Here is an 11,568-nt window from a genome sequence, read left to right on the forward strand (position 1 = left end):
TTTGTATTGTTCATTATCCTTTCTGTTGGTTTTTGGTTAGTTGTTTTTTTCATTTCTTTAAAGAACGCAGACATTTTTAAAATGTGAGTAACTTTTTTGAAATTTTAAAATTTATTAAAAAGTTAATTGTTTGTGGTTACATAAATATTTTACGAAATCTGTGAATATTTTTCAAACACGATATTTTTTTTGAATTCACAAACATTTTCGGAATTTGTGAGCTTTTTAAAAAATTATGAGTAGCTTTTGAATTCTTTGAAAAAAATTCAGTCAAATACATTTTCCAATTTCACAAACATTTTTGAATTTATGAAAAGATTCAATATTCATGAAAAAATAATGTTTCCTTTTAGTTACCTTTTTTTTCTATTTTCTACCTTAATAGAAAGTATTTTTAAATGTGGGGAACATATTTTGTGTGTGTGAACAATTCTATGATATTTTAAATTTGTGAATATTTTTTATTTGAAAATAGTTTTTGAAATTTGTGAATTTTTAAAAATCCGTGAAAAGTTTATAATTGGAACGTTGTTTGAATTTGTCATTTTTATATAATTACGAATATTTATGAATTCATAAAATGGTTTTGGAACGACACACATTCTGCCAAATCCACAACATTTTTTGAATTTATGTTTTTTCTCTTCAAATTCTTCAACAATTTTCAAACTTACGATTTTTTTTGGTTGATGGAAAACAATCTAACACGTACATTTTTGCATTTACGTATATTTTTAAAAATTAATGATTTTTATGAATTCATGATCATTTTTCAAGTTCACGAACATTTTCTTATTGGAAGTATCTTAATAGAAAAAAGGTAAAATAAACAAATTCTGCTTAAAAAAGCCCCAAGAAAAACTAGGGAAACATTAGGGAGCACAATATGTGTGCTTGTTGCTGGGCCGTCCCATTACTAATGGTGCTGGGAGGAGAAGCGCGTTTTCTGAGTTTCCAGTGTGCAGGTCCCCGAATAGGAGCTTAGAGGTAGGGCAAGGCGAAGTCATTGTTCTCGTGATCCCTGTGGATGCCTTGAACAACGATAGAAGCATCAGGTTAATTATAATGCATCCATCTCCATGCGAACTGGGACAGGCCCGTCAACAAGGGCGAGCGCCAGACCAACGATGGCACTGGAAGGGGTCACTTTTGTCTCAAAAAAGAAACTGGAAGGGGTCACTGACTGGAGCTCCTATGTCTTGGTTCACGCGAAACATATGGGACTCTTGCGGGAGCTCCTATACGGTGACCCGCCCGCTGGGAAGCAGGGCAGCGAGAGCACCGACCGCTCCCACGCGCGACCTTAGGCTGGCCTGGGTGCGGGACGAGGCTCCCATGTTTGTTGTTTTTTCGCTTCTTTTTTATTTTTGTTTCATTTCATTTTATTTTTCTTCTTTAAAAAGTTTGGGCTTTGAAAAAAAAAATCCATAACATATTCACTAATGTAAAATAATGATCAATAATTTTAAAAATGTTCATAAATTGTAGCGACCTGACCCGAATAGATCAAGTCTCTGTGCTTAAGTGTCATCCCTGGATCGGTATGCTGACACACACAGTACTCGAGGATTTATAACAGAGGTAAATCACATGTAAAAATAACGTAAATACTATTACCTCAATCCAAAATAACGAAAGTAACAAGGTTGTGGATTCCCATCAACACCAACGGCAAAGTTGAGTGTAGAAATCGTAACCCTAACGTATCTTTTGGCTCAAAATGTTTTGTACAAGGTTGTGGCTCGGCAAAGGAACAAGGTTGTGGCTCAAAATGAAGAATTTAAAATTTGGGCCAATCAATTCTTTTGGAAATGAAGGAGCACCCACGCGGAGCGACAACGGCACCGGGGCGAATGAAGCGAGGCCCGAGGATGCTGTCAGGTGGTGGGTGACAGTGAGGAGTGGGCGGGGCGGTGAGGCTAGTGTGGGGCGTTGCCGGTTGCGGGCTGTGGTGGCTGCCGGTTCGGTTGGTGGTACTTAGGGCGGTTTGGAGAAGAAAAAAGGAAACATACAAGGTTGAAGAAGAGCATCTTCGTTGGTTTTGCATTGGATGACCGTAATTGAAACCCAAATCATTTTTTTTAACACAAACCAAAATCAGTTTTTAGTCGACCTACCCCAGGCATATCCCAAATTTATACTGGAGTACTCGGCAAAGGAACTACTAGAACGCATACTGAGTTCAAAAAGAATAATAATACTAGAACGCATAGCTTCCAGTCCTCTGAATACTTACACTGGTAGTGGTTTAAACACCGGGGAAACCCGATTGAAAAACCAACCACGTGAACTGGAATGACAGGGACTTCTTCTGTTTGATTAAGGGGGGCAGCACATTAGCAAAGTGCTAACAAAGTACGTATGCCTCTTGAGCCGGAAGAAAGAGCAGCCTAATGATGCAAGGAAGCACAGGCACGAATATTTTCTTGGTCAAACTACGATTAGATTAGTACACCTGAAACCGGTTACTGTACTTCAGAAGCTACATTAAACCAAAACCGTATGAACAGCAACACAAGCAATTCACCAATCAAAATGAATCATTCCACAGCAGATTTACAGGCCAGCCTTTGTACGTACTCCTTATCAGTGCACCAATAATTTGTACGCCCACCCGAGCTGTTCCTTTGGACGTTACCGCGACACATGGCAATAAGTACAAAATTAACGAGGTCCTTGCCTCTTGATAAGTACATGCATGCAGCATGCATATTTGGACCTAAAGACACTGGCCATGAGATTTGTCGATGTCTTCACTCCGGCCATGACATTTTTCTATTTTGGCCAAGTGACATACCTCCATGCACTTGTATATATGTTCATGCAGTTCAGTCACTGTCGTATAGATCCGGTCCCATACATCATCCTCACTACAGCACCGTATGATACTGCAGAGGATCTCAACCCCCAAATATTATACCTATATTGATTGATCGGCTGTAACTCGATTGTAGCGAGATGGGAGGGAAGGGCCATGGGGGTCCCTGTCCCTCGGACTGCGAACCAAAGCAACCATGAGAGCTACTCTACGGTGCAAATATATGGGCTTGACCATAAAAAAGCTGGAGTATATACAACATAACATGACATAGCGGTAGACTGGAACTCTGCCGATTAATTCTATTGCATTGCAACTCTACAACAGCATGAATGCGGGCAGCTAACACCGGGCAGTAACGCGCGCGGGCGAGGAAGAAGGGTTTTGTATGGATCGGCATGGTCAGACGTGGACGTGACTGCTGTCCGAATGTCTGCAAAGCCCTTCATGTTTGTCTCTGTTTTGCAAGAGAAAGTGCGTCCAAACCAACTTATAGACCGATGCAGGTCCATATTGGATGGCACAACATGTTTGAACTCGCGGTCTGGACGGTTTGAGGGTCGGCGTGTTCGAGATGCTCTGAGCTACATAAAGCCAACCGTATAAATAGCAACACAAGCAATTGACCTATCAAAATTAATCAATCCACAGCAGATTGCAGTATCCTGCCTGCTAACCGGTCAAGTGCCCTAAATAATTTGTGCCACCACTGGTAGAAAAAGGGCCTATAGTCCCGGTTCGTAAGGGCCTTTAGTCCCGGTTCCGGAACCGGGACTAAAGTGTCGGTACTAATACCTCCCCCCTTTAGTCCCGGTTCAATCCAGAACCGGGACTAAAGGCCCTCCACGTGGGCAGTGCGCAGAGTCCAGTCAGGAGACCCTTTGGTCCCGGTTGGTGGCACCAACCGAGACCAATAGGCATCCACGCGTCAGCACTTCTGTGGCTGGGGTTTTTGTTTTTTTTTTAAAGGGGGGGTTGGGGGTTTTGGGGGGTTAATTTAGGTGTTTCATATATTGTGTTAGCTGGTTATAATTAATAGAGAGAAGTGTCCTCTGTTATGTCCGTGCTTGGTCGACGCTACGTACTATACATACGTATATAGAGAGGACTAGACACGCTAGCTAGCTAGTAAGCAAACAAAGGAAACAGAAGATCGTCATGAACATATATGCATATATACAGAGAGAAGTGATATCGACCACCTCTCCTTCTCCGAGAGATTGGTCGAACAACAAGTTCTCGTATATCTATCTGACACTACCGGCTACATATATACAATAATTATCTCTTACAAATATAATCATACGGACTCAGGGTCCACATAGAATTCTCCGTCTTCAGGGATCACGTGGTCAAGAAAAAATGCCGCCAATTCCTCTTGAATTGCTCGCATGTGAGCTGGTGCTAGGAGTTCATCCCGCTTCCGAAACATCTAATTTGAAGAAAGGGGTCAATACATATATATATGAATGAATGAAACTCAACACAAATGATGGTAATAAAATAAAATTGTGAATGTTGTTATTTACGTACTTCATATTGTTCGTTAGAGTACCCGCCCCGCTCACAGGTCGTGTGGCGGATGGACTCGCAGATGTAGTATCCACAGAAATCATTCCCTTGTTCCTGCCACAACCACTTTACAAGAAATAGAGGTCAATCAAACTGATAAGCAAGAATGCTAAATGGTATTGATGAAACTAGCGCTTGAATCACTAGGAGATGCACGGAACATGCTACTATAGTACTTACTTTCGGGTGTCTAAATTCCAGCTCCTTCGGCAGTCCCGGAACTGTTTTGGTAAATTTTCTCCAAACCCTGCCGGACAAAGAAAACAATTACTTGATATCAGGAAATGAACAAAGTTGCTGATATGGTGGATAATGATCGATTTAACTTACTTCTTGAGGATTTCAGTCATGTCCGCATACTCCTTGGGATCTTTTCGTTTAGAGTCCAAGACGGTTACTACTCCCTGCTCAAGCTTAATCTCTAGGAGAATAAAGTGGAAGCTGCACACACATGCATAACTCATGAATTACATTACTATAACCTTGACTAATATATAAGGGAAACCGAATACGCACAAGACAGTAACACTCGCCTGAAGTTGTAAGGAAAGAGTATCATATCTTTGTTTTGATTTATTACGAACGATCGTAGCAAGCTGGCCTCGGTAGCTGCGGCATGAAGTTTAACCTGAGTTGCATCTATGAGATATGTGTTAATGAACCCAATATCACCGACTTGTCTTTTCTTCAATTCGGCGATCTTCAATCTGCATAATATAGTGAGGATGATTATAAATACATGCAATGAAAGAGCTAAGCTATATAGAGAAACTTAATGACAGAAATAGTATTACTTACAGACAGTAGCAGGCGACCGTTGTTTTATCGAGGGCCAATTGATTGAAAAACTGATAGAACTCCTCAAATGGAACAGGCAACAGATCAATTCCAACGAGGTCATGCTCCTTTTTAACTTTCACATACAAAGTACTCCTCCCCCCAGAGTCTCTGCAGATTTTCAAGTACCAATCATGCAATCTTCGCATCATCGTTGATAGAGATCTTTCATCTTTGACGAGAGGCTTCCCGTACTCGTATCTTTGTATCTGCACCTCCATGGGTTCATAATGTACTTCGTCGGGCAGGTAATCTGCAAGATTGCTATAACCGGGCACCATCCTCGGATCATTATCGACGTTGTGGCTAGGCACCTTGAGCGGGGGGCACGATTGCTTCGCTTGTTCGCCGAGCTGGGCAATTTGTTTCCCAGCTCGTCGTTCTTTCAGCCTTTGATCACTGACAGTACTTCCTGACCGCTCCGCTTCGGCAAATTCCTTTCCAATAATGCGGTCATAGTTTCCTTTCGGCGGATCAGACTTCGGTGGTTTTGTCAGGGCAGCCAGAGTGCGCTTCACTTTCACCCGATCTACCTTCTCCTCCGAAGGTGGATGTTTCTTTGCTTTCACCCCTTCAAAGAATTTCTTCACTTCTTCTCGCGCGATCTCGGCGTTCTCCTCCTGGGTCCTTTCGTATGGTAACTTCTCTGGAGTCTTCAGAGAAGGACCGAATCTGTATGTCCTTCCGCCTCTGGTTGTACTGCTAGACGCCGACCGAGCAGACGTAGCGGTTGTCTTCTTTACTTGCTTAAGAAGCGGAGGAGAAGGACTACGACGCGCCGGAGCAGCTGGAGCGGCGGCAGGTCTCTTCCGCCCTTGCTGACGAGGCGGAGAAGGAGGAGGCTGGCTGCTCGGGCGCGTCGGCGCAGGCGGAGAAGGAGGCGGAGTGCCGCCACGCGCCGGAGAAGGAGCCGGCCGAGGGCCCTGATCGTCACTTGTCGGAGGAGGAGACGGTGGAGGAGGAGTGCCCTGACTCGCCGGAGGAGGAGGAGGAGGCGGTGGCGTCCAGTTCGAAAGGTTGATGATCTCCTTCCGCCATAGGCATGGAGTCTTCAGAGCAGACCCCAGCCGAGTCTCCCCTTCACCGGTAGGGTGTTCAAGCTGGAGGTCCTCAAATCCCTCCGTTATCTCATCCACCATCACCCTAGCATATCCTTCCGGAATCGGCCGGTAGTGAAAAGTTGCGCCAGGTTCAGTAGAAAAAACAGAGCCAACAGCCGCCTTGACCTTCAAATTCATCCATTGTGTCATAAGGTGGCAATTTTGAGACTCCGTTATAGCATCCACGGGATAGCTGGCAGGAGCCGTCAAGGCATGCTCCGGCTGAAGCAGCTCGGTGGAAGCCATGCTGCTTCTGCGCTGAGATGGCGGGGTAGCTTCGGGGGAGGCTTCGGCAATACGTTTGCTGCGATTTGCTTCTCGTTCCTCTATCGCGTCTACCCTTGCTTTCAGCGCCCGCATTTGGGTATGCTGCACTTTTTTCCTCCTCTCATGGGATTTGTAACCGCCTGCGTCTGGAAACCCAACCTTCCACGGAATGGAGCCTGGCGTGCCTCGTGTCCGTCCAGGGTGCTCAGGATTCCCGAGGGCCATTGTGAGCTCGTCGTTCTCTCTGTCTGGAAAGAACGTCCCTTCCTGCGCTGCTTCGATATATTGCTTAAGCTTACTGACTGGTATGTCCATTTGATCGTTCGTCCAAATGCACTTCCCTGTTACAGGGTCCAGTGTTCCGCCAGCCCCGAAGAACCAAGTCCGGCAACGGTCTGGCCAGTTAATTGTCTCTGGTTCGATCCCTTTATGAACCAGATCATTCTCAGTCTTGGACCACTTAGGCCGAGCTACGAGGTAGCCACCTGACCCCGTGCGATGGTGAAGCTTCTTTTTCGCAGCATTTTGCTTGTTTGTCGCCGACATCTTCTTACTCTTTTCCGATATCTTGTGGGCCACAAATGCGGGCCAGTGATCTCTGATCTTCTCATATCTGCCCTTGAATTCTGGTGTCTCATTATTTTCGACAAACTTATTCAGCTCTTTCTTCCACCTCCTGAATAGTTCTGCCATCCTATTCAGAGTAAAAGACTTGATTAATTTCTCTTTAACTGGGTTCTCTGGATTATCCTCAGGCGGTAGGGTGAAATTTGACTTCACCTCAGTCCAAAGATCATTTTTCTGCATATCATTGACATAAGAGACCTCAGGGTCTTCTATAGCCGGCTTAAACCATTGCTGGATGCTTATCGGGATCTTGTCCCTAACCAGAACCCCGCACTGAGCAACAAATGCGCTCTTTGTCCGGAGGGGTTCAATAGGTTGGCCGTCGGGCGCGATTGCTATGATCTCAAACTTTTCATCCGAGCTCAACTTTTTCTTCGGGCCTCGTCTCTTTACCGAAGTTGTGCTCGATCCGGAGGGCTAGAAAAAAGAACAAAGACTTAATTAATATGTGTACATACCAAAACAATGAATGCATTAATCAGCTAGTCAGCATAGGCTTAACTAATATATATACCTGGCCGGACTCGGTTCGGTCACCGGAGCCGTCATCACGGTCTCCTTCTTGCACCGGCATTGGGTCACCGGAGCCGTCCTCATGTTCTTCTTCTTGCACCGGCATTAGGTCACCGTAGCCAGCTTGTTCACCCTCTCCTTCCAGACCATCGGTTTCGTTGAGAAACAACGAGATTGCATCACTTCCTTCTGCGATTATGTCCCTCAACAACGCTTCTTTTGTTACTTCGTCTAGGGCGGTGTCCATAGTTTTTACAAATATTTACAACATGGCAATTATTATTCAAACATGACAGATGGATATATTAGTGCCAAACGTAGAACTAGCTACCTAATCATAGTAAGCTATCGGGAGGGGGCATATATCGACAACAACGACACTACATCTATGTCCCTCGACGACCCTCGTTCCCGATAAAAAAAGAGGAAGAAGAAGAAAAAAAAGAGGAGAAGAAAGAATAGAGGAGAAGAAATCTCCTCTATTCTTTCTTCTCCTCTTTTTTTTCTTCTTCCTCTTCTTTTTTTATCCTCTTCTTCCTCTCATGTTCGATAGGATCGCCGAGGGGTCGGGAGGTTGCCTAGTGTCAAGGGATTCAACAAAACCATGTCTTCATCATTAGGCGAAAGTAACATGTGCATGATGGTACGAAGCTCTTCAAAGTTGTTCTGGAAAGGACTCCCAGATAGGATAATCCGCCTTTTGGTACAAAGTTCAGCAAGAGCCTTCCGAATATCGCTATTTGGAAGGCCTTTGCTGAATTGGTACCAAAAGGTGGATTATTCTATCCGGGACTCCGTTCCAGAATAACTTTGCAGAACTTCGTACCAACATGCCCTAGTTACTTCCGGCTAATGATGAAGGCATGGATTTCTTCAATACTTTGACACTAGGAAACCTCTCTCTATTTTCGGCTAATAAGAATAATAATAATAATAAGAAGAAGAAGAAGAAGAAGAAGAAGAAGAGAAGAAGAAGAAGAAGAAGAAGAAGAAGAAGAAGAAGAAGAAGAAGAAGAAGAAGAAGAAGAAGAAGAAGAAAAAGAGGAGAAGAAGAAAGGAATAGTGGAGAAGAAGATTTTCTCTTCTTCTTCACTATTCCTTTCTTCTTCTCCTCTTCTTTTTCTTCTTTTTTCTTCTTCTTATTTATTTCTCCTCTTCTTTTCGGTAGAGGAAACCCTAAATAGCTAGCAAGTATCGTGGGTGTGAGATACATGTGGCCTTCGGTGTCGGACACTACATCCACGTCCCACAAGTGACGTGGGCGTCGAAGCCCGCGCCACTTTTGGGATGTGGGTGTAGTGTCCGACACCGACAGTACATGTATCTCACACCGACGATACTTTCTATTTAGGGTTTCTCCTCTACCGCTCCTCGACCTCTCGACGACCCTCGTTCCCGATAAAATAAAGAGGAAGAAGAAGAAGAAAAAAGAAGAAAAGAAAGAATAGAGGAGAAGACTTCCTCTTCTTCCTCTCCTCTTCTTCTCCCTCTTCTTCCCCTTCTTCCTCGCCTCTCTCATGAATGTCCGACGTTCTCGACCCCCCCCCATGTGTCGAAGAAAAAAAGAAAAAAAAAGAAGAGAAGAAGAAAGGAATAGAGGAGAAAAGAGAAAATAGAATATATATTCTAATTTTCTCTTCTTCTCCTCTATTGTTTCCCAGCTCGTCGTTCTTTCAGCCTTTGATCATTGACAGTACTTCCCGACCGCTCCACTTTGCAAATTCCTTTCCAATAATGCGGTCATAGTTGTTGGAAATATGCCCTAGAGGCAATAATAAATTGATTATTATTATATTTCCTTATTCATGATAATCGTTTATTATCCATGCTAGAATTGTATTGATAGGAAACTCAGATACATGTGTGGATACATAGACAACACCATGTCCCTAGTAAGCCTCTAGTTGACTAGCTCGTTAATCAATAGATGGTTACGGTTTCCTGACCATGGACATTGGATGTCGTTGATAACGGGATCACATCATTAGGAGAATGACGTGATGGACAAGACCCAATCCTAAGCCTAGCACAAGATCATGTAGTTCGTATGCTAAAGCTTTTCTAATGTCAAGTATCATTTCCTTAGACCATGAGATTGTGCAACTCCCGGATACCGTAGGAGTGCTTTGGGTGTGCCAAACGTCACAACGTAACTGGGTGGCTATAAAGGTACACTACGGGTATCTCTGAAAGTGTCTGTTGGGTTGGCACGAATCGAGATTGGGATTTTGTCACTCCGTGTAAACGGAGAGGTATCTCTGGGCCCACTCGGTAGGACATCATCATAATGTGCACAATGTGACCAAGGGGTTGATCACGGGATGATGTGTTACGGAACAAGTAAAGAGACTTGCCGGTAACGAGATTGAACAAGGTATCGGTATACCGACGATCGAATCTCGGGCAAGTACCATACCGCTAGACAAAGGGAATTGTATACGGGATTGATTGAGTCCTTGACATCGTGGTTCATCCGATGAGATCATCGTGGAACATGTGGGAGCCAACATGGGTATCCAGATCCAGCTGTTGGTTATTGACCGGAGAACATCTCGGTCATGACTACATGTCTCCCGAACCCGTAGGGTCTACACACTTAAGGTTCGATGACGCTAGGGTTATAAAGGAAGTTTGTATGTGGTTACCGAATGTTGTTCGGAGTCCCGGATGAGATCCCGGACGTCATGAGGAGTTCCGGAATGGTCCGGAGGTAAAGATTTATATATAGGAAGTCCTGTTTCGGCCATCAGGACAAGTTTCGGGGTCATCGGTATTGTACCGGGACCACCGGAAGGGTCCCGAGGGCCCACCGGGTGGGGCCACCTGCCCCGGGGGGCCACATGGGCTGTAGGGGGTGCGCCTTGGCCTACATGGGCCAAGGGCACCAGCCCCTAGAGGCCCATGCGCCAAGATATAGGAAAAAGGGGAGAGTCCTAAAGGGGGAAGGCACCCCCGAGGTGCCTTGGGGAGGATGGACTCCTTCCCCCCCTTCTTAGCCGCACCCCTTCCTTGGAGGAAGGGGCAAGGCTGCGCCTCCCCCCTCTCCCCTGCCCCTATATATAGTGGAGGGGAGGGAGGGCATCCATACCTGAGCCCTTGGCGCCTCCCTCCCTCCCGTGACACCTCCTCCTCTCCCGTAGGTGCTTGGCGAAGCCCTGCAGGATTGCCACGCTCCTCCATCACCACCACGCCGTTGTGCTGCTGCTGGATGGAGTCTTCCTCAACCTCTCCCTCTCTCCTTGCTGGATCAAGGCGTGGGAGACATCGTCGAGCTGTACGTGTGTTGAACGCGGAGGTGCCGTCCGTTCGGCATTAGGATCATCGGTGATCTGAATCACGACGAGTACGACTCCATCAACCCCGTTCACTTGAACGCTTCTGCTTAGCGATCTACAAGGGTATGTAGATGCACTCTCCTTCCCCTCGTTGCTAGTCTCTCCATAGATAGATCTTGGTGACACGTAGGAAAATTTTGAATTTCTGCTACGTTCCCCAACAGTGGCATCATGAGCTAGGTCTATTGCGTAGATTCTTTGCACGAGTAGAACACAAAGTAGTTGTGGGCGTCGATATTGTTCAATATGCTTGCCGTTACTAGTCTTATCTTGATTCGGCGGCATCGTGGGATGAAGCGGCCCGGACCAACCTTACACGTACGCTTACGTGAGACCGGTTCCACCGACAAACATGCACTAGTTGCATAAGGTGGCTGGCGGGTGTCTGTCTCTCCCACTTTAGTCGGATCGGATTCGATGAAAAGGGTCCTTATGAAGGGTAAATAGCAATTGGCATATCACGTTGTGGTTCATGCGTAGGTAAGAACCGTTCTTGCTA

This window comes from Triticum dicoccoides, chromosome 6A (genome assembly GCF_002162155.2).
Source record: "Triticum dicoccoides isolate Atlit2015 ecotype Zavitan chromosome 6A, WEW_v2.0, whole genome shotgun sequence".
Classification (NCBI taxonomy): domain Eukaryota; kingdom Viridiplantae; phylum Streptophyta; class Magnoliopsida; order Poales; family Poaceae; genus Triticum; species Triticum dicoccoides.